Below are 25,741 nucleotides of genomic sequence, written 5' to 3' on the forward strand. Positions count from 1 at the left end.
CCCTCCCCTTCCTCCCTCCCTCTTTCTTTTCCTTTCCCTTCCCTCCCTCCCCTTTTCTTCCTCCCCCCTCTCTCTCTCCCTCCTTCCTTCCTGCCTTCCTTCCTTTTCTTCTTCCTTTTTCTTCCTCCTCCTCCTCCTCCTCCTCCTCCTCCTCCTCCTCCTCCTCCTCCTCCTCTTCTTCTCCTCCTCCTCCTCCTCCTCTTCCTCCTTTCCTCCTCCTCTTCCTCCTCCTCCTCCTCTTCTCCTTCTTCTCCTCCTCCTCTTCCTCCTCCTCTTCTTCTCAGTTCAAAGTCTTCAACATACCCCCACCTCCAAAAAAAAAAAAAAAAAACAAAAACACGCACACACTCAGAATCATGGCTGGTCCTTCAAAGCACTGGCTCACCTCACCCTCTGGTACCAACTTCTGTGTTAATTGCTCTTCTGTATCTTCTATAGCTGTGATAAAATATTGTGACCAAAAGCAAAGATTTTTATTGGGATTTGCATTTCTTAAGGATTATGAGGCAATAATGGCAGGAAGATATGACAGCAAGCACCAGGCATACAGCAAGCATACAAAGAGTGGAAACTGAAGGTGTAACAAGGCTATAAACTCTGCAGACCTATTCCTTGTGATTTGCTTCCTGCAGCAAAGTCACACCCCCCAAAGGCTCCATAACTTACCCCAAATATCACCACCAACCAGAAACCACACACTCAATTATTTGAGCCTATGGGGAACATTTCTAATTTAAAGCACCATGGTAAAAATAGATTCATAATTTTAATGAGCAAATATGTCAGCATAGGATATCAAATCGAGAAAGCATCAATATATCAGTTAATCACAATGTCAAATCAATGAACAAAAAATATCAAATGAGAGTATCAAAGGTTAGTAAGTTCCAAACAAAGCAATGTAAATACATTTTACCATACTGGATTGTTTTAAACAAAACTACTACCTAAGTTTATATTGCTCTTGGACTTAAGAACTGTATCACAACATAATTCCATTGGCATATATTCATTATGCATAGTACAAAATACAAGATAATGTGCTTGATTTATTCCCAGTCCCAAAAGCCATACATGTCTGTAATGAATTTTTGATATTTACCTTTTGTTCTCAGCCACATAAAGATGCTAACCATCAATGCGGGTGAATGTATTTCTACAATTCTAAACTCAGCCTCTTGGTGCACATGACTAACTGATCTGACTTTGCAAAGTGGTTTATGTCCTTTTAGAACTTTCTCTGAGCATTCATTGACTCGTGATGCACCACGTACATGTTCCTGTCTTTAGCTCTTCCATCACAACTGCTTCCTTTGAACCCCAAGTATTTATATTCTCTGCTGTTTGGACTCTGGCTAAGTAGATAGCACATATTCTATCCAGGGTGCTGATTCTTTGCAACTCCAAGCAGTTAGCTTCAGTGTCATTGATTCTAAACCACTAGACATGTGGCCATTAAATCCTATTTAATTTTAACTTAAAGAAAAATAAGATTATCTGGTCAGTACAAAACATTCCTGACACTCAGAACCAGAAGCTTTGTGTATTTTTCAAGAAATCCATAGGACTTGGGGGTTGAAGAGATACTTTCCCAGTTAAGAGAAATTCCTGCTGTTGCAGGGCACTCAGATTTGGTTACCAGGACCCACAAGACAACTCAAAAGCATCTGTAACTCCCATTCCAGGGATTCATACAACTTCTTCTGGCGCCAGGCATGCCTGTGGTACACATACATGCATGAAAGCAAACAAACATTGATACACACAAAATAAAATAAAGAAATACTCTAAAAATACCAAATGATCATCCCTTGAAACATACACACAAGTAGAATGTGGACAAATGAGTAGGCTATTTTTATGTATTTAGGAATATATATTTATGTGCATAAGAATCCATGCTTGAAACAACAACCAATAAATAAAAACCCATGATTTTGAAAGAAAACAAAAGAGAGCTATATGAGATTGCTTGAAGGGAGGAGATGCAAGGCACGAATGGTGTAATTATATAGTAATCTTAAAAAATAAAGACAAAATGCAAAAAAATAGAATTTAAAAATAAATTATTTTAAAGACCAATGAATTATATTACAAGTATGAACAGAATGTAGATTTATCTTGAAAGTGTTTTGAGCTAATTAATATTCCCTGACAACCAGTAATGACTTTATGAGCTAGTAAGATGATTATTAAACCACTATTTAAACTTGACACCTCATATATAAACAGAGCAGCAATGATGAAATGTTATAATTAAATGAAATACTTAAACATATACGAGATCTTAGTGCTCAGCAAATTAACTCTCAACCAATGCAGATTTCCTTTTTCCCACCACCACAGAAAAAATACTGCCCTGTTCTAGAGTTCATCTTCCTGATTCTAGACATATCAGAAGCCTGGTCGCGGAAACAAAGATGCTTTATAGCTTCTGGTATTCTCACCATCCTGCTTAGCCATGGGTGTGCAGCTCACTTCATCTGAAAAACAGCTTTTCTTGATAAAATATTAATGTTTTTGATTCACTTAGCTTGAAAGACATAGGGGAGGACTGTGAACATCTGTCTGTCTGTGTAATATAAGATGAGCTTCTCTTTTGTCTGCTTACTTCAAAATACAGATGACTGCCTATAGGGGAAATAGGAAAAATGTACTGTGCACTCTGGAATCCTGTGAATAGGGGAGGAAAAGGAAAATTATGACAACAGCGTAAAGAGTAAGAGTGACTAATAGGGAGTGCATTGTGATTAGGTCTGTATAGTATACTACATGAAGCAAAATTTCATTACAGTGTAGACTTCCCAAATCATGCTGTGCGCTCTAGAAATCAAAAATGCTTTGGAAAGTACCAACTTAGGTCAACAGAGAAGATAAAACTAGATTACACAATGCACACAGTGCTCTAGTTTGCTTTCCTGCTGTTGAGTGGAACAATGTGACCAAAAGCAATGCAGGATGGGAAAGGATTACTTCAGCTTACACTTTCAGGTCAGAGTCTACCATTGAGTAAAATCAAAGCGTAAACTCAAGCAGATCCTGAAGTCTGAATGGAGGGATGCTACTTACTGCTTAGCTTGCTCCCTGGCTCAAACTCAGATTTCTTAATACAGTCTAGCCCTACCTGCCTAGGAAGGGTGACACTCACTGTGGCAAGGCACTCTACACCAGTCATTAATCAAGACAGCCACAGCTTAATCTGATCTGGGAAATTCCTTCACTGACATTCCTCAAATGGCCACAGACATGTCCAGAACGAACACCAACTTGCTTACTCTACATCAACTTTCCATGCTAACACAGGACTGTTAACCCACAACCTTTCCTTTCATGTTTGTCTCCCAAAATACATGTTAATATAACAATATAAAATACAATAAGACTTTTAAATATTTAATTTTATTTTCAAGATTTTAATATAATCACATTATCCATCATTCCTTTTCGTTTTGCTTCCTCCTGATCTCTTATAGACTACGTCTTGCTCTCTTTCAAATAATATAGCATGTTTCTAGCAATATATTGTGGTGGGAAAACTGAATGCCTACACGCAGAAGAATAAAATTAGGCCTATATCTATCACCTTGCACAAAACTACTCCAAATGGATCAAAGACCTAACTGTGACACCCTAAACTCTGAAACTGCTAGAAGAGAATATAAACAGTATCCTACATGATACAGGTGTAGAAACATATTTATGAATAGACTCCATTTGCCAAAAATTCCAGTCATCAACTACCAAGTGGGACATCATAAAACTGAAAAGCTTTTGCATCGCTAAAGAAAAAAAATCAAAGGTGAAGAGGAAGCCCATAGAACGGGATAGAATCTTCACTGGGTACACATCTAGATTAATATCCAGAATATATAAATAATTCAAGAAACAAAGAATCAAAAAAACCATTTAAAAATGGTCCTGGGACCTGAACACTTAATTCTCAAAAGAAGAAAATGATTAGCTAAGAAATATCTCAGAAAATATTCATCATCCCTAGCAATGAAGTGGAAAATTAAAGGTATCACTGTCTTTTTAAAATTCTAGTCTTTAAAAGTTCAGTGTTTCTTTAAAAATTTACAGTTCATGAGCAATGAACTATTTAATTGAAGCAGTACACTCCCAATTGTCAAAACTGTAACATTTTACATTACAAATAAATATCGGGCATATTATTGGTAGATTATTACTATAAAATAGATGTGTGAAATACTATTATTTTATAAATTATTGATTAAATTGATAATCAAGGAAGAAAGTACACATCATGAATAGAACACAAAAAAATTTACAAAGTTACATTCTTCCCTACAACACTCCTTAATTACATTGATGGTTTTGTTTTAGTAGCAAGAGGTAAGATTTAGACAGAATCTAATTCTGTAGACCAGGCTAACATAGAGCTTAGTGTATTTCCCAAAGTAGCCCCATGCTCATAGCAATCCCATCTCAGCTTGTGGAATGAAGGGTTGACAGACATAAGGCATCACCCATAGCTGACTGCCCCAGCTCTTAACACCAGTACCCTCAGAGAATGGAACTCATTCTATGGCATCCTCCATAAAAGGGGCTTAGTTAACCACCTCCCATTGAGTGTTGGCTAGGCTTGTGGCTTGACTTCTAATGAGTGTAGGAAAGGAAAATAATAAACAAAAGCATACCTAACCTGGCACCCACCACCACAAACAAGGGTTCAAGCTGAACATCAGCAGCCCCGCAACATGCTGACATCACCCCCTCCTATTCAATGGAGAGCACATTACATATGAGACCTTCTCCTTAAAGAAAAAGAATCTCATATGAAAACACCAAGCAAAAAAAAAAAAAAAAAAAAANAAAAAAAAAAAAAAAAACTGTCCAGTTCATGAAAGACAAAGACTAACCTGTCATAGACTGAGGAGACATGACAACTGAACACACTGTGGGACTGAATTTGGAGACAATAAAAAATACCACTACTGGGGAAAGGCATATACCAACAAGAGCTGCAATTCTATTTACAGCGTTATACTATTAATAATGTCTTAGCTTTATTTAATACTTAATCTATAGCATGATTTAATTGGTCTTTAAAAATGTTGTACTCAGTAATGGGTTTCATATACACTTTTCAGAATGTTTTGCTTTTGTTCAACTCTTTTACTGAGCCTCTTCTTCTAATCCACTGCCCACCCCAACCCCGACTTGTCTTTCTTCTCCTTACAAGACCCTTCACACACTTTTACGTTTAAGTCACCTGTGTATTTGTACACAGGAAAATATTAAATCTAGGCTCCCTATCCGAGAGAAAACTTGCAGGGTTTTTTTTTCCAAGTCTGGGTTACTTTACTGAAAATAATCACTTTCTAACTTCTGCAAATGTTACAATATCATTTTCTTTATATCGAAACCAAATTCCCTTGTCCATCCACCAGCGGATGGACATATAATCTAGTTCCACTCCCTACGTATAGTGCACAGAGCACACAAACACAGATAAGCAAGTGTCCACAAAATGAACACCTAGCAGTGGAATTAGCAGCTGAGGCACATGATGGGTCTACTTTTAGTTGTTGAGAAACCTCCACATGGCTTCCCACAGCAGCTCCCCAACCATAGCTCTCTAACCATAGCTTCTTTCTCCACCACTTCACCAGCATTTGTTACCATTTGTTCTCTCGTTAGGCTTCTCTGACTCAGTGAGATGGAATCTCAAAGCAGTGTTATTTTGGGGATCTCTGGTGTCTAAGAATGCTGAACAATTTTGAGAGGTTTATTATTCATTATACTTCTTTATTTGAGAATTCAGTGGCCAATTTGATGACTGGAAGATTTGGTGTTTGGTGGGTTTCTGTTTTAGTTTAGTTTTTTGTTTGTTTTTTATACATTCCTGATTTTAGCCCTTGTCTGATAGAGTATATTTGTATTGTTGACATTAGGTTCAGAATTTTTATGAACTATATATAAAATAATGGCCTATGATATACTAAATAAGTCAATAAAATATTGGGTCATTTCTTATAAAGCCATGAAACTACAGAGACTATAATTCTTAAATAAAGTAATAATGCCTTATTGATACAAAAATACATTAATTAATCTGTGAAAACCAAGCTCATCAAAATTAATAATTTCATTTGCTAATAATACTAACCACAATTCTAGAATGTGTGATCTTTAAAGATTTATTTATTGTTCTATGAGTATGTGTGTGTGCCTGAGTGCGTATAGCATGCTGCATGTGGAGAGCATGTACCTACAGGTCGGAAGAGGATGTTGAAGCCCCTAGAATTTGAGTTACATGCTGTTGTGAGATGCCTGATAAAAATGCTGGTAGCCAAACCTGGGTGCTGGGAACCAAACTCGGGTCCTCTGGAAGAGCAGCAAGTGTCTTTAACTTCTGATATGGCACTCTAGCCAAATATATGTGATTGTTTGTTTGTTTTTCAAAACATGGTATCTCTATAGCTTTGGTGTTCTGGAACTTGTTCTGTAGACCATGCTTACCTTGGACTCACAGAGATCTGCCTGCCTCTGCTTCCGGAGTACTGAGATTAAAGGTATGTGCCACCTCCTTGCTTGTGATTTTTTTTTATTTTTTAGTAAACAATAATATTGAACAACCTATCAAGAAACAATTTTTGTTAACCATGTAGATGATTATGAAACATAGCTTTTTCCATGGCCAAATCAACCCAAGGAACACGTTTCTCTGAATTTATTCTACCGATTCTAGGAGGTGCAAATGCAATTAGGGACGAGAGCTGTAGACACTCTTCAGACTGCAAGAATCTTCAGCAGGAAGAGAGGTTAAGAAGTTAAATCCCAGCAACAATGATGCATCAGTGAAAGGCGTGTTCCCTTTCATGCCTACAGTTTAAACTAGAAAACCTGTCATTTGAAAGAATAGATGTTCTTTGAGTCATGGGTGGCAGCGTAAGTCACCAGCTTATCCTGACTTTTTAGCCTGAAGCTGAAGCCTTGATTCTCATCCTAATGATCCCCGGCAGCATTCTGGCATGCTGCAGTCATACATGCCATGGGGATTAGGGGCAGGCAATTACTAACTTTCCTGTGTGTAGGTTCCTGATGTTGGAGACAACTGATTCGTAATTTTAACTTTCTCTGCTGCAGCCATGAGTCTGAGTGAAGGTAAAATTCAGTCATGAAACACTCAAAGGAAGATATCTTTGGAACTAAATTTTTCTTAGCACACTAGGGGTTCAGAGGGTGTGAAGGTGAATAAACCTGCTTTGCTTTTCTGTAACAATGTAGCAATTACGAGGAATGGAGATCCACGTGATTGAAAGCTTGTTTCTGGAGAATGACCTTGAAGGGAAGAAGTTTGAACTAGATTCAAAACTACTTCAAACTCTACCTAAAGTGAAAGGGATATAACGATACATTGTGTGAGCAAATTAGAGTGTTATAGATTAAGGGCAGGAAGTTGGCTAGATGTGAAATTACCGACCAAAGTCAGCCTACATCCTGGGATTTACATTCTTCTTCATGAGAAATGCTTACCTTAGACAAAGAGTTTATGAGGTTGGGTTACAATTCCTTCTGCTCAGGCCAACTGCCAAATAGATAGTTCCTGTCTCCTCCTCCCACTTCTCTGCATCTGTCCTTGCCTGTCTGCCCATCTTCTAGCCTCTTCTCGCCTGTTTGGCTTTATTTTAACCTCAACAGTTCACCCAAAGGTTTCTTAGGAACACCAGGGTATGCCCTCAAGAATCTCTGCGATCTCCAACCATCCAAACATTTTTTGAGTCCCTCTGTCCTCACAGCCCCTGTGATGTTTGTTTCTGAAGAAAATCTGGTTGTCTCTGTAACTAGGCAGTTTCTTATTTTGTCCTGACTCTCAAACCTCCCACTCCGAGGCTTCACAGAAAGAAAGGGATAAATTTTGGTGAAGGCCTAGGTAGAGGGTTAGAAACGAATAGACATTGGTATGTGACTAATCAACCATTATAGATGTAATGAGAGGTCAATAATGCAACCAAGGGTGAATGCAATTATGATAAAGTTTTGCTTCTTTAAGGAAATGACTTTTAAACAATCTGATAAAAGAAGGACCCATCTGAAGAAGCATTCCAGCAAGGGAGACAATTTACTAGTTCTTAGCTAGAAATATGAATCAGATTGAAGGAACACATGGAAGGCCACTGTATCTGGAGGATAGGAACAGCAGATGGAGTGCTTCCGATATAGCTGTACACATGAACAGGACGAAATCATGTAGCTGCACAGACCACACAAAGGAATTCTAAGGGCAAAAGGTGTTAGCATAGCTCATTTGGGTTATTTCCACACCTTGAATATTATAAATAGTGCTTGTATAAGTTCTTTAATATGTTTTTCTTCTTTTTACCAGCTAATCTGCATTTCTAATACTGATTACATTAAAAATATGTATTGGCCATTTGCATGTCATTTGTCACAACTTGCCTCTTTAAAGTTCTTGCCTGTTTTTGACAACTATTGCATTTTCTTAATGAGCTGTAAGGATTTCGTTACAACTTTATATGGACTTCATGTTGAAACACTATGTTGAATATACTGTTAAATTTTTTAAATTGAGACTAAGTTCTGTAGAGAGTTAAATGGGAATAAAAGAATCTGATTGCTTTTAGACATTTATTTCATTTAATTATGTGTGTCCCTGTGTGTGTGTGTGTGTGTGTGTGTGTGCTGAAGTGTGAGTACACGCGCCTGCAGAAGCTGGACCAGGGTTTCAGATTCACTGAAGCTAAGGTTACATGAGTATGTGAGCCGCTGTAAAAGCAGCAAGCATCCACAAGCACTGCACCATCTCTCCAGCCCCAATAGTAACACTTTGTAAAACACCTTTTCAAGGTTCCACATAATACAGTTTATAACATTTCAGTACAATATGCTAGGAAGAATCGAGGACCTTCGCACTACCGGCATTAAAAATAATATTTTTTATTATTTTTTATTTTATATTATTATATATATTTTATATTATTATTTTTATTTTATATTATTATTTTATATAATAAAATAATATATTTTATTATTTATCTCCTGGGGCTAGAGAGATGTCTTGTTGATTAAGAGCACTGACTTCTCTTCCAAAAGACTAGGTTCAACTCCCAGCACGCATGTGTCAGATCACAGCCATCTGAAATGCCAGTTCCAAGGAATGTTGTACCTTCTCCAGGCCTCTGGGGCCACCAGACTTATACACAGAGCACATACACATAAAGTAAAAATAAATAATCCTTTAAAAATAATGTCTTACTGTACAAAATTTCATAAGACCTACAAACTGCATAGTGATTAACACTTCTTATGTCCCCAGAACTGCCACCCTGCATTAAGGAGGTGCGGAAGCCCCCTTGACAAAGTTTTATTAAGTTTCTGTTTCCTGTACACCTCCAGTTGATTCGGCAAAGACAGAGTTTCTCAAAAGCATAGAGATAAACAATGCACAGGAAACATCAGCTTCTGGCCTCTTGAGGCCACTGTCTCCTAAGGAAGGCAATCTCTTATCTAAATAGAATATAGTTTAGATGGATCATTTCTGAGTGCAAAGATGTTTCTGTATGACTAGAATAAATCTACCCTTTTGTCAAAACACTTTACTACCATCTGTCAGAATATTGTTTTAATATATGATTTTTTTCAGAACAAAACACTTTTGTACTATCTGCCTATGGTTTACTTAAATAAACATTGAAGGTGGATGGTGTGCCTTGCCCTACAAACACACACAGCATGTAAAATCATCCAAGCAAGGGTGGACAGATTGAATGGGAGAAGCTCAGCAAGCTAGGTCAAGAAATGCGATGGACTGGGAGACTGGCAGATCTCTTTACAGTTTGAGCTGCACCTGTGGATTGTTTTGAAACCATCCTTGAGATCATGTGTTCACAGCACTTCTTCCAATTAGGTAGGAGAAAAAGAGGACAAGGAGAAGAAGGAGGCGAAAGAAGAGGGGAAGAGGAGGGAAAGAGAAATAGGAAGAGAGGGAGAAAGAAGAAGAAGAAGAAGAAGAAGAAGAAGAAGAAGAAGAAGAAGAAGAAGAAGAAGAAGAAGAAGAAGAAGAAGAAGAAGAAGAAGAAGAAGGGTTAGAAAATTTCCTTCTACACAGAGAAAATCTTGACCTAAAACAAACCAGTAGTATGCGCAATAGTACACAAGCAAAGCTGTCATTTAGATATTTGGACACTCCATAACCTATCTTTCCACTAGGCTATGCTGTTTTCTAACTTTCCCGTGCCTTTGTAGTAATGCAATTAATGCTTCACACAGAGGCCAGTGTTCTAAATAGATGTTTCACAAACCTGAAGACTATGGTCTGTCATAGTGTGAAGTGTAGAGCACTGCCCAGTTTCCAACCCATTCAAGCTGTACCCTTGCTATTCCTTGGCATTACTGAGTTGATTGGGAATGGGCAGGGGACCACAGCCTGAGTCTCCCCTCATCCTTTTCCCAACGCCTGGGAAATAAGAGCAAACAGCCTTCCCAAACGTTTTTAGGTGAAGCTTAAGCCTCAGTTGTTCAGGAATTAAATGCCGATTTCTCTCAATGGTAGAAGCAATATTTCAGGAGAAAAGAATATAAAGTTGAAGCAGACCCCGTATCTTCAACATATCACAGGACTGCCAAGATTTATGAATTTTCATGATGAGGCAAAAGCCCAGACTCATTTATAACATCAGCCACCAAGACACACCGAGGCCCTTAAAGGCAGACGCTTTTGTTTCTTGTTTCATGTTCAGGTTTATTTCTCTTTGCCTATCATTCTGGATAGTCACAACTCAAGGACAATTGCATAGCTTATAGCTCATCCATAATCAGCTTTTTTCTATGCCTGTTTAAAAATTCAGAGATGGTAACGTTTTTTTAGTTTCTGTTGACAACGCATGCTGCTGTTTTAAGTATCTTGGCCCCAGCTGTTTCTCTGCTGTAACTTTTCTGAAAGCACAACCCATCATTTGTTTTTTCTTTGTTCTTTTCTTCTCATTATCATTTCTACTCTTAAAACAAAGAGCCCAAATTTGACTGACCCCCCTTCTATTTTCCTCCTTCCCTTCCTCCTTTCCCTCCTTCTTTCCCACTCATATACAGAAATGAAATATCTTTGCTTGAATATCTCAATAAAAGGAGAAAGTTATGGTTATTGTCTCTAATCTATAAGTTAATATGGCTGGGTCATTTCTACTTCTCACTTTCTGATATAGAACTTATTTCTTGTGTTCTCATTTTTTTTACTGAAAATTTCTCAGATATTATAAAATTATATTTTGCACATATACTTTTTAAAAACTTCTATTATTTTCATTTGATAATGTTAATGTTATACCCAGTGCTTCATACTTTCTTGTGAAACTGCTCATGAAGACATTTTGTTGTTTAAACATGAAAAGCGGTTTTGTATTCTTGTTATATTCAAGAACTCTCCCTTTTCACATTTTCCAATAAGGCAAGATTCTTCTCTGGGGTGACAGTAGAAATGGAGTTGATGATGTTTCTGTGTTTGTTGTATTATATTGTTAATAGAGACATCACTCTGTCAATTCAGCAGTAAGAAATGAGAAAGAATCCTGTGCCTCAAAATGAAGACAAGGTTAATATCTGTTCATTGGCTGAATCTCAGTGAAAGCAGAAAGTTGACTTTGTCGGAGATTGCTAGCTGCTCTTATAAATCCGACTCTTTTCGAAGGTGTGTGTGCAATTTTGAACGCACTTAAACTATATTATGCAAGACGACTATCATTGCTGCAGTAGGTTATAAGCTGGAATAATTTCATAACTTGTTAGATAATTACTAAGCCTGAAGTTGTATCTTATTTAGACACTAAATCAAGAGTATTAACTTGTCATGATTAGATTATCCAAATGCAAGATGTGTACAACAGCAGTGATCTCTTTCTGAAGATAAACATACACCCAAGAAAAAAATCAGGAACTTAAATCTTCAAGAAGTTTGACTAAGGTTTGATTAAACATAAAATGTCAAGGAGACAACATAAGAAGGCACTTCAGACTTCTTCATGGTGACAGTAGCTGGATTACGGTTGAATATGAATTTGACAGCTTAAATAAAGTGAATATATTGACACAAAATATTACCCTAATATCACTGCATCATATTTGTTTTCCTGAGCTATTTAACTTAAACATATATTTATAATATATAAATATATAACATTATTTTAGGTATAATTTTATTCAATATTAAGTTGCCATTACACTGATTTTTAAGATGCAAATGATTTAATAATAATTTGTAAAAATGCATTTGTAAAAAAATCATAAATGTAACACTTAATGTTTGTACTAAAATGAAACTCTGAGAAATTGGTCTCCAATACACAAACACATTAAAAATAATTCTAGAACTTAAGGTCTATATAACTAGCATGGAGAATTAAAGAAATGACCTGAGTAAAATAAAATAGTAAAAAATATTTCAAAGCTACATTTACCCCAAAACTTGTATTGTGAGAATCAGTAAAGTGGATAAAGTGTATGCTCAGAAAACACATCATGTGAATTCATTTACATGTTCAAACATGTATTTGTATTATTTTATGTGTATGCTTTGCCTGCGTAAATATGTGTGTACCACATGCATATCTGGTGCCCATAGAATTCAGAAGAGAGCATCATATCCCCGTGAACAGGACTTGCAGATAGTTGTGAGTGGCCCTCCGAATGCTGGGAACAGAACGTGAGTCCACCACAAGAGCAACAGTGCTCCTAACCTCTGAGCCATAGCTCTAGCCTCAAATTAATTCACCTGAAAAGCACAAGATGAATCACAATGTATTTGATACTCATCAGTTTCCTTCAATGAAAGCTGAGAACTATGAATGACAAATGATGCTGTATTATATTTCAACAACTTATTATGCATAATTATTATATTTACAGAACAATATGAACATATTAAAATTACAGCCAAATGGATACTCCATACCCCCAAATCTCCTAACTTTAAAGAATATAAAATATTACTTTTTATAATATTTTATAAAATATTATAAAAGTGTAGCATATATAAGTTACTAACTGGATTATATTTCATCCTACAAAATGGAAAGGAATTATTCTATAATAACAGAGATATGTTTCAGCCTTCCAGCTCCATTACACATTCACAATATCCCCGGAATTATGGAGAGCACCTATATATGAGTAGCTATCCTACTACAGAAAGAAATATCTAAATATGTAAATAATCTATAATGCTTACATTGAAAAAGAAAAATTAGTTTATCCTCACATGCTGTAAACAGTCTAACATAATTTTATTATGATTAATTTTTGTGAGAAATATGAACTCACATCCATTTTCAAATTTTGTTGAATTTTTAAACAGCATCATAACAATTAAGTGACTTGACCTTTCTCTTAAAAATGAGTACCTCTTATCTCATTTTCTTCTTCCTCAGTTGTGTCCTGAGTCACATGCTTTCTCTGTCCTTTACCCCGAGTAATAAACTAAAAGAACATTGTGTTACTGTCAATCACTGGGTCAGCAAAAGTGGGACCCCAGTGATCCTTGGCCTAGAGATGCATTTGCTCAGCATCTCCATGAGCCAATGAGAACATTAAAGTCTGGCTTCCTGAATGTCCCGAGAGTGAATGTCAACACCATGTCATTTCTTCTCCTGCCAAACTTTTGGCAGAACCACTAGCCCATGATCCAGAAGCCACTGACCAACACATTAATGTTGAGAGCTGTTGGCCTCCCGCTGCATATCTCTTGTCATGAACAACTCCAATGGTGGCATTTAATCATATTTTTATTTACTTTATTCCTTGGGTTCCTGGAACAAGTCTCATCCCAGTTTCCTGATATTTTGAATATAATTTATTACTGACACCATTATCAATATAAATTGTTGCTACAGCAAGTTTATCAGGTGGGCTTAATAAAGCTAAATCCATTGACTGTGGCTATTCTAGATGGCTGCATCTTTGAATAGTTCAAGGTACACCCCTGTTTCATTTTCCTAAAAACAATCTTCTCCACACATCAGCCCGAAAATGCAGCAAGGCATGGTTACTACCTGCAGAGTCACTTTACTGTGATGACCCAAATCCCGTATATTAGTTGTCGCCATAAATATAATAACTTCTAAAAATTTAATTATACTTTGCCACCAGTTCATCAGAGGAGGAGGTATCATTTTATGAAATGTCTCGTGGGAATGATGATAACCACGCATGTAGAACATCACTCAAATGCTAAATGGAAAGCCTTCACTCATATGTTTAGTATGTTGTATTTTGTAAAGCCAGTTCTGGGTGTATTGGAGAAACAAATTCAATTTATAGCCCCCAAATTAAATAATAAGAAAGAAAGTTAAGAGTCGTAAGTTAAGCAGGCTTCTATTATTTAGACTAGTCACACTAAAAAATAAATTTCATGGTATAGAACATCAGCAATCAGGCGTTTATATTTTGTTCTCATAGGTGAGAGACATTGTCAGCTCTGATTACGAGACGATTATCTGAAAGAGTTGGGGAGGGGGAAGTCATGAAAATGACGGGTGCATCCTAATTGAATTGTCCACTTCATTTTGCCCATTCTGTAGTGTAAGCAATAGGGTAAATCCTGTTTCTGGCTCTACAGGATAAAAGTCTATTTGAAGTTGTAGTCTATAGCTGGCTTTTCACAGTAAATTGACCTTGTTCCTCACAGCCAATGTCATAATGCTCTGCTTTATCTGGCCTGAGAGAGAAAATCGCAAATTGTTTCTGCATGATTAGGTCTGCCACTTCAAACGTGTTCCTTCCGAGTTGGCTTCCACACTTACTGCTAAAGATATGTGCCACTGGGACATGCTGATCTGAAGCTCAACTTCTCCATTTAAACAACCCTTTAATTGCTGGCTGGTCCAGATGGATGCAACAACAGTAAAAGGAATCTGTCTTTTAATCAGTGTTAACTTCAAAACAGTTTCTATACAACGTGAAAGAGACTTGTCAAAAAACAAACTTCATCTTATATAACATATCCAAATCCAAGTTCCTTCAAAATGTCAGAGGAAATTTTAAAAATAATTTAAAGTTGCATTTGAAAGGTGTTTAAATCAATATTATCATATATTTATAGACTTTTGCTCTTTATATTTCTTTCAAAGTATCTGGAATACTCTAAAAATTATTATAACACATTGAAAATTTATTTTTCTTTATGGATAAAAGATTGTGCCTCTACTTGTTTTGAGAAACTATTAAATACTGGTTGTAAATCTTCTAAGTAGAATTTAACTTTATTTAGTCAATAAAAAGGCATTCCAACTATGTGATGGTGGCATATGCCTTTGATCCCCGAGCCTGGGAGGCAGAGGCAAGTAGATCTCTGGGTTTGAGGCCAGCCTGGTCTACACAGTGAGTTCCAAGATAGACAAGGCTACAAAGAAAAACCTATTTCACAAAAACTAAACCAAACCAAAAGAAATAAAAAATAGCAGGAAAAAACAAACTCATGGCATGGTCTGTTATAAAAATGTAAGAGGTAACAATTTTGTCCACTTTTCAAATGAAATGCCTTAAAAACTTAATAACTGATCACTTATACATTCAATTAGGATATGAGACACAATACTCTAATACAATTGCATTTAATTTATTAAATGTTGAAGACCTAAACTGCCTAGAAACAGACCTATGTATAGAATTAAAAGTTCTTGGTAGTATGTCTTCAGTTAACTAATTAAAAGTTTTAAAATAACATTTATTTCAATTATTATAGGCTGGTGCTTGACAACAATTACAAGGATTATAGAAATCATTGAAGTTAATTCCCCAAATTTAAAGAGAGTTGCTGCACTGTATCTGTGATTGGTATCCTCTTTTACCTCATTTTTGCTGAGAATCTATAAAGAAAAATGCGTCTTTAAACAAAGTTGATTTTTATTTTGTTTTGTTTTAAGAAAGAGGAATAAGAGCAGTCTGCAAAGCTCCCTGTGTTGTGTTGTTTTAAATCCACAGCATCATATCCTAAGAAGAATGGCCCACAGGAGAGGGATCCACCTAGAGATGAGAAGACAGATACAAACCTGTTGCCTGACAAATCATTCTGCATATCAAGAGATTTTTTTGACACTCAAATGTTGCATGTTGTCAATTTTTGCTAATCCCCTTACACATGGCGAGAGTGCCAAGAAACACTTCTATCCTTAAGAACTGGATGGTTGTACAAGGTTCTAAGCATTCTTCTAGGCTAATGAATGCATGTATTCCTAAGTAGTAAAAAAGAAGTGATTTTTCTTTTATTTATAACCAAATCTGGGACAAGGAGAGTAGCAAATATTTTGTAATGTGTGCGAAGTGGCTTGAATCATTGATGGGCCACTTTGCCATCCTGAGATCCTGTAAGACAAACATGTCATGTCGGTGATGATCATTGAGCTCACTAAATAAAATTAAAAATCTGTAAAGGTGTTTAAAATAAAAGTTGACTTTGTATTAAATTTGGTTCATTGTCAGAAAATGCAGAATGGTACGTGCTATAGGTTTTTTTTTAAAAGAAACTTTCTTAAAGGAAGCAATAGAAATGCTCCATTTCATAAGACCTTACACTAATAAATGAATAGTATTGATACTGGTGAGCTGACACTCCACAGAGACAATTACATCAAAATGCATAGTCCCTTTATTTTCAATAAAAGATTTCAATTTTATTTTATTATGCTTAATAAAACCCTTAAGGATATATTGAAGCATGTATTTACTTCATGTTTTGATTTTTAGAAAACTGTTATCAAACAGGGTAAAATAACCAAGACTGCAAATTGCACTGCGTTCCTGGCCAAATTTCTCGATGGTAAAAGCCATGTTTCCATTTGCAGCCTGGGTCTGTTTTTCTTAAGGCCACAAAAGAAGGTATGTAAAGGTCAGAGGAAGGATTAGATCTCTACATGCTTGAACATCCCCCAATTTAAGAAGAAAATTACCACAGAATCCTCGGCTCTGGCCACCAAAGAAGCATCATGCCCCCAACAAAGAACTATCTGAGGTCTGGAGTGGTGAGCATCATCTGGGTGGGCTCTGAGCAGCTGAGCAGCCCTGGCCCAGCTAATCACTTAGCACATTTGTGCTGTGCTCAGTAACCCCCTTCATCCCTGTCTACTCCCATGCCTGCTCTTTATTTGCCTCTGAACGTAATGACAATGCCCTTCCGCAAGTCTTCCAAGAAAAAAAGAAAAATGAAAGAAACAAAATAAGTTAAAGCCAATCAAAATGCTTTACCTTTGCTCTGCCTCAACTTTTTTGGTAACTCTTCTGCTTTTCACCGAATTCCTGGAAGCACCTCTTTATGGGCTGTAAAGCCCATGCCTATCATTCTAACTGCTGTAATTTTGTGATTAAATCAGATAGTGTGGTCAGTTGTCAACGCTCTCCTTCCACCTCATTTCAGATTGAACTGTGCTTCTGTGTGGTTGGTCACCTCTTTACCAAAGACCTTTGTCATCATGGTCCCGAATACCTGGAAATATGACACCATGGCTACTCTCAAGATTAATCTAACTGACCAGATCATTGTTTTTATTGACTTTTTGGAAATTTCACAGCATGCGCCCTAATCCCATTTATTTCCCAGTCACGCCATTACTGCCCTTCACTTTTATAGCATTCCTACCCCCAAAAAAACTTAAAACAATAATAATAAAGATTAAATAAAAACTAAAATGCAATTAAGAATATTAATTAAAACAAACAAAAAATTAAACAAACAAAAAGAAGAAAGAAAGAAACACTTTGCTACTCCATTTTTCCCACTTCTCTATTGCCTCTTCATTTGTCCTGAAGGCAATGGAAGCTGTTGTGTATATCACATAGTATACTCTTAACAGATTAACTTGCAAGTGTTCATTGTGTATTGTGTGTTAGGTCAAGTCCAAGACCTCTGACTTCTGGTACACCACCAATGCTGGAACCTCACTGAATCCCAGATATTTTGATATTGCCCCAGTTATGCGGATCCTGTGACTAACCAGACCATTTTTTTGAAATCAAATTTGAGTTTCATGACAAAACCGTTTTCCAATTACATCTTCAATCATTGTTGATTTGATTTAGTTTTGTTTTCCTGTACTCCAAATCTGTCTATACAAATCTGCCCTTCTCTCTTATAACAGGACTTTTTCCAATTGGATATTGGACTTTCACCTCAGATACATTATATCTAAAATTCCACTTCCCAGCATCCAGGGGACTAACGGTACCATCCCCATCCCATTGTTCAACAAGCAGTCTCAAATGTCTTTGTTAAGTCCAGTGAGCATTTCATACACAACTGAAATCTCTCTAACTGCAAGCTTTAGCAACAATGCCAATAAAATATAATATACTGCTTCTTTTCCTCATTCAATATTGTCAACATGATGTCTCTCCCCATTATCATGGCCTTGCATATCACCTATCATTCCCGTTTTATTGATCAAAACCCTTAAAATTCTTTATCTTTGTGCATTCAGTTATAAGCATCATTATACCTTCATCATGCTAAACAAAGTTCAATTACAAATGGAATGAGCAATGCTTGCCTATAAGGTAACTCACTACCTAATGGGTGGTATAAAAACCCAAACAGTGTGGTGGCATTCCCCAAAGTTGGAGACTGACTAGATCAGGTTCTTAGTGAAGACATGTAAGCCTCGAAGGACACAAGGGTGTCACAGAAAAGTAAGGGAACATGCTCTTCAATGATGAAAATAATGCATGTAACAACTGGTCTTGAAATGAAACTAGGCTAGCAGGAGTATGGTAGTGCAAACCTTTGATCCCAGAACTATGGAGGAAGAGGCAAGCAGATCTCAGAGAGTTGTAAGTCAGACTGGTCTACAAAGCAAGTTTCAGGATATCTAGGTCTGTTAAACAGAGAAATCCAAGAAGAAGAAGAAGAAGAAGAAGAAGAAGAAGAAGAAGAAGAAGAAGAAGAAGAAGAAGAAGAAGAAGAAGAAGAAGAAGAAGAAGAAGAAGAAGAAGAAGAAGAAGAAGAAGAAGAAGAAGAAGAAGAAGAAGAAGAGAAAGAGAAAGAGAAAGAAGAAAAGAAGGGAGGGGGAAGGTTAAGGAGGGGAGAGAGAGGGAGAGAAGGAGGGAGGCTACTAACATGAGTCACACATGAAAAGGTTAGATAACATAATGGATAGTGTAAGATTTCTACAAATAGTAACACCATGAGAAAAGAACAGGTAAAAAAGTAATTCTTGAAGAAACTGTTGTCCAAGGTATAGAAAGGGAAGAAAATTATTGGACGTGGCTGAAAAAAAGAACTATAAAAAGCCTTTGAAGCTGATAAATTTGCCATATTCTCTTTGTGCCTTTATAATCCACTCCAGGTTCACTACAGTGTATCAAAACATACATTCTGTTGTAAGAGTCAAAGTCCTTGGTAACCTACGTAGGGAGAATATCACTTTCTTCAGGGAGAGAAATATGTTTATCTCGTTGCTCTCTCCCTATTGCCTGCTGTTTTCTGGTGTCACAAAACATGCTCAAAATGTTTATAGATTTCGAAAATAAATAACAGCAGTAACAAAGAACTCTGGAAAGAAAAACAATAGACAAGGATCATCTGGAAGTAAAGAGGAAAGTACACTGAGAGCACTCGATGCGGAAACCCAGCTTGAAGGCCGTGTATTCACGAAGCAGGGGAAGATTCAATAGAGCGGTCAGAAGGAGGCCAGATCACAAGAGGATGTAGCATCAAACACAGCTTATGAGTAAACAGTATATGCAGACCACTTGGGATGAATTTGAGAGTTAAGTTGGAAAAGGAATAAAGGTGGCAGACAGTGGAAAGATGATTGGCATTCTGCGGGTTGTTCTCCAGGCAAGCGTCCACTCTGAACTGGGTCAAGTACTTAGCAAAAGGCAGTGTCCATCAAACGCAGGCTGAGCTGGTGAGATAAAAGGCAAGGTGAGGCTGCCAGTGACAAACAGAGGATGTGATGAGAGTTGGGAAAGATCTGGAGACATTTAAGAAGCATTTGGTGAGAAGGCCTGAGCAGACAAGTGAAGCAGAAGTGGCCACTTCATGACACTGGGCAGAGATGGCAACCCAGGATATGACAGAAAACTTCACAGGGCTATATTTAGTATAGATTTTTGTTTTATGTTTTGTATCTTTAGGAAGGGGCAGCAGAAGCTTAAGTGTGTTTTAAAGCAGCAACAGAGATTCAGTAAAGAACGAGTGAAAGACTGACGGTTCAAGAGAGAGATGAAATATAATCATCAAAGTCCTAGGAGAAGACAATACTTTTGGAGAAGCTTGAATTTGGGGGAGTACCTTTTAATATACATACTGAGCTGTTACTGCGTTGGGACAAGTGGATACACAAACCACGCACAGTGACTCAAGCCTGAGGCAGGAAGCTTGTGTGAACTTAAGGCCAGACTAAGTTACAGAATGAGACCTTGTCCCTGTACCCTCCCTCTAAAACAGGAAGGAAGAAGAGGTAAAAAAGAATAAAGAAAAATTTAGGGTGTTAGTGTAGTGGCAGGAATGCAAAATCTCAAATTTTTTTTCCATATTAAAATCCTTAAGAAAATAAAAGTCAGATGGAGATCAGAAGAGTTTAGAACAACTTAATTAAATAAGTTAGGTATTTATAAACCTCAATAAAATATATGAATGCATTGTATAGATGCATTATTATTTAATGTATGATGCATATTTTTTATTTTTAAAATGCTATTTAATATTGACTTAGACTGGAAATCACACATTTGCTCTGAGTTATCCCATATGATTCCAACAATACTTTCAAATTCTATGCAAATCAGCCAGAATACTTGGTTTGGTTGTGTCAGCTGGGTATTAGCTGGCAATCTAAAATGAGTCAGTGGGGTTAGGAAACATGAAATAATATCAAAAGTGGAGATGAAACAACTGATCGTGACTTGCATTGGAGTATTTGTGTGAGAATACTAGGAAAGAACTAATAGGGAAAAAAACAAACCAATCTATGAGGTAAAGGCAACACCTAAGAGATGTGGGAGAGAAAGAATGCTAGGAAACTGAGTCAAGACAGGATTTTGAAATATGGGATTATAGGTGTGGCACAGCTGATGTCACCTAAGAACAAAGCAAGACGGTGTGGTGTTGAAAAGGTGTTTGTGGAAGGAGGACCGGAAATACAAGAAGTCAACAGGGTCTTCATGTCACTTCCCTTCTCTGGTACAGTAAGTACCAGAGTGTAAGTATCAACATTTATATGCGTTTCTAGGGGTTTGTCTGTGGCTCCTTTTTTTCCTGTTTGTTTATTTTGTTCTATTCTGTTTTTTTATTTATTCTTATTACTTTTAGATTCCTGTTTGTCTTCTCATGAAAGAAAGAAATAAGGGAGGGAGGGAGGAGGAGGGAAGGAAGAAAGGAAAAGAGAGAAAAGAAAAAAGAAAGATCTTATTTCTGTGTCGAACAAAGATGCCTCTACTTCCTAAGATTGTTGTGAAGATTATACTAAAGGGATTATATTATATTTATGTAGGTTAAGAGAGAATGGTGGCTTCTACCAGAGACTAGCACAACATTGCTTGTTCTAGAATTAAAATTTGTTCTAATTCTAGCTCTGTCACGTACAGTTCACCATCCTTGGACAATTTAACCTATGGTTTCATTTCTTAGTATGAAATAGTGGTTAATATTAGAAGCCAATTCCCATATTTGCCGTGAAGACTATAACTATTTGAAATAGCTGCTCTTCTATCATTTTTGACCTGTAACAATGTAGGTCAATGTCCTACATGAACATTTCTTAGAATAGTACACAATACACAAGTGATAAAAATAAAGTTGTGAACTGGTAACCAAAACTGTTCTTCCTTCTTTTATAGGTAGAATTAATTTAAAAAGATCAGTGCAACAGATTTCTGAGCAATTCAGGGTCAACATTGAACCAGGGTCAACAATGAACCAGGGTCAACAATGAGCAGACATATCTCAGGATGGTTAATGGAAGCAACATAATTTAAAGCAATAATCATCAAACAAACTGAAAGCATTTTCCAAAACTGTATATACACCTGTAGAATAATGAGATTCGACTTATATTCCTCACTCTACACAAAATTTGATCCAGTTGGGTCATAGACTTTAATTTAAAATAAGGAGTAGTACTAAGACTGATGAAGGAAAACAGAGGAAACACTTCAGGATATAGAGGCAACAAATGTCTGATGGAACCTAAATATCACAAAAAACAGCCCCAAGAGTTGACAAAGAGGATTACATGAAAATAAAAGACTCTGCACAGCAAAAGAAACAATCAGCATAATAAACAGTTATCCTAAAGAATAGGTGACAACTTTTTATCAGCTTTATTTCAGACAGCAGATCAATATATAGGATATATAAAGTACAATAATTAAACACCAGATATATAAAACTTTCAATTAATAAATATGTAAATGCCACTGAACAGAGGGTTTCCCAGAAAGAAAATCAGATAAACTGCATTTTTAAAGATGTTCAACATCCCTAATAATCAGAGAAATGGCAATTAAAAACATCATGTTGGAATTAGACAGACGGCTCAAAGGTTAAGAGCTCCTATTGGTCTTGCAAGGAACCTGGGTTCAGTCCCCAACACCCACAATGTTGCACACAACTGCCTGTAACTTAAGTGATGCTCTCTTATGACCACTACAGGCTCCCACACACATGTGGTGTACATATGGTCCCACAGGATCACAAACATACTCATAAATAAAAGTAAATACGAAACAAATCTCTTTAAAACTTTCTTTGAGATTTCATCTTGACTGGTCAGAATGGCCACCATCAAGAGAATAAATGATCATCAGTACTAGGTGTGGCGAAGAGAAACATCTGCCCACTGTTGGTGGTCATGGAAACCAGTGCATCTTTTATAGCAATAAGCGTGGAAGCTTCTGAAAAAAACTGAAGATAAAACTACCGTAAGACCAGGTTACGCCACTTCTGAGCATGTACCCAAAGGATTCCATATCCTAAGCCTTTTATACATTCATGTTTTTTGCTGTTTGTTTCATAATAGTAAGAAAAAAGAATCAACCTATGACATTTTGGTTATACAGACAAATGAAATTATGAAAATTTCAGGAAAAAGAAGAACTGTGAAACATTATTGTAAGTGTGGTGATCCAGGCTCAGAAAGACAAACCCTGAATCTTCTCTCTCACCGTAGACTAGCTGCTGAGTACTATATATGCATGTCCAGGGGGGAATAAAAGGAGTAAAGTCCAGGAAACTGCAGAGTGAGGGGAGGGCTTCGGGGGGAAGGACAGGATAACAACCGAAAAAGTGGACGATGGGAATGGAGGAAGACGAAGATGCAGCAAGAGAAGATACACTGAGAAGGCAGGGAGAAAAAAAAAGGAAGCCAATGTGACATAGGACTAAAACCCCACATGGAACCCAATTCCTTTACGAGCTTGCCTTTTAAATTAACCAGTTTCCAAAGCTACAGCTGGAAGTGTTGTTCAGCAGAAGAGGGCCCTAAAGTCACCCAGCTTCCTCTTCTCTAGTTCAGACTATGTCCCGACTTTCCTTGGTAACTGCCATTTCCCTCCACGTTCATTCTCTGCCTTCACTTTATTGCCTCTAATCCCATAACGCAATGTTCTAAATTAATCTTTCTAAAAGGTTAGTTTTCATATCTTTAAAAAAATAAGGTCCATATTCATTAAGTTTTCTATTTCAGAATGAAATGGATTTAGACTAAGATTATCCCCAAGACCAATATTCCACATAGTTCCTAAGTGAACTGCATCAGTTAGAAACAGGCTGTCCCTGGCTGGCAGATGAGATGCATGGGTTCCCTCGTTGCCTTCTTCTGGCAGAAACACATCACCTGGCTCTCACACAGTCTACTCATACTTGAGGGTTCATTTCAATTCTCTATCAACTATCAAGACTCATGATTTCGGCATTCTCGCTTCACAATTGAATGTCTCAAGAATGAAGTTCTGTCACGTTCCCTTTGATTCAGTGTGTGTGTGTGTGTGTGTGTGTGTGTGTGTGTCTGTGTGTGTGTGTTTGTGTTCTGAAACTTATAGCAAGATAGCGATCTTTTCATTAAAAATATAGATTGTAGTCTGTTGGAACTAATTGAGTCCTGGCCTTCAGCTGCTCTTCCCTGCTATAACCTTCTAATTGAAGTTACTAGAAGCTGTGCCTAGCTTAGAGGATCAGAGGATAGGCTTTTCACCTGTTGGCCATTGACTGCACTGTATTTAAGCCTCCATGGTGCTGTTAAAGGAGGGCTTTTGGTACCAGTGATGGAGGTCTGTGTGACAGTCTGTCTCTACTTGTGTTTCCTCAACCTCCAGCCCCTTGACTGAAGCTCACGAACTGGATTCTAGCACATAGCGTGTAGGGGGGGGGGGGGTTGCTGCAGTAGTTCATATTTTTTTTTAGGACAGAGGGATAGTCTTTCTGCCTGAGCTCATGAACCTATGAGCAGTGAAGGCAGGATGCATATTGAAACCTCTTTGTATGACCTGCTCAAGAACTAATTTCCTTTCATAGAATTATTATAACTGCTAGTTTTTACATAATAATTTTAGAGAACAAACATTGGGAGAACTAAACCTAAGAACATGAGCTGCTGATATGATCACAAGTACAATAGACATCCTCAATTCAAATGTAAAACTTTTATGAAATAAGAAGAAAAATAAATTTAATATCTGAGAACATTTAGTTTTCTTAGAACTATCCTCACACTCGATCCTTTTTGTCAGTCTCACAGAAAAAGAGAAGGGAAACAGAAATTAGAATTGTAAATGAAAAAAATTGCTTGGTAACCATTGGGTTCCTTATAATTAAGTTCTCTCAACAACATACTATAAGATTGACTATTTGTGATAAACCACAGACAGAGTACTTCCAGCTAGCATGGAGGGAATTGTTTTGTTTTGCTTGAAAAATCCATGGTTGAATTTTTAAATACTTTATTATATGCAAGGTTACTCAGAAATTACCTATCTATAATTCTTAAAATGGTTAAGAATATAACATTAAGGATTCAAAAGGGCCAAAAAGAAGGACAAGTGGATAAAGGTGCTTGCAACCAAGCCAAGTACCTAAGATGGATGGCAGGCCCCATGTGGTAGAAGGAGAGAATTGACTCATGCAAGTTAACTTTGATCTACATCTTTGTGCCAAGGCACTCAAGTTCTTAGACACACACACATACTCACATGCACACACTAAACATACACACACATATACATACACACACATACACGGTATTCATGATATTATTAACATTAGATTTCAAAAATTTCAAAGAGAAATCTTTTAAAGTCAGATACCCCAAAATATTTAAGTTGTTGACTCTGAGTCTTCTATCTGATAGTAGACTTATTTAAGTAAATATGGTAAATCTTCATATATAACGTTATCATTCTGTGTCTACATGTAAGATAAATAAGAGCAAATAAATTTTCTTCTTAATGGGACCATTTGACTGCTTTCTTCTTTTCTCTTTCAATTCATTGCATACTTATAAAATCACATGCATGTCGTATGTACTCATTACGTGTATTAGTAGTGGACATACAAGAGCTAGTATACAAGGTAAGCTGCTATAAGAATGATCCCCAAGTGAAACGCTTTAAATGAATTAGAAGTTAGTTTGTCTGTCTCAGAGTGAAGTAGTTCAGACTGTAAGCGTAGTTGGGCAGACATGATTCAAAAGTCTAGACTTCTCCCATCTCAGTTCTTCATCGTCTCACTAGAAGTCATCTTCCTCCTCATCTTTGAAGTAAAGCCACAAGCAAGTTAGTA

Source organism: Alexandromys fortis, unplaced genomic scaffold (genome assembly GCF_014885135.2).
Source record: "Alexandromys fortis isolate MF-2015 unplaced genomic scaffold, M_Fortis_MF-2015_v1.1 scaffold_73, whole genome shotgun sequence".
Lineage (NCBI taxonomy): Eukaryota > Metazoa > Chordata > Mammalia > Rodentia > Cricetidae > Alexandromys > Alexandromys fortis.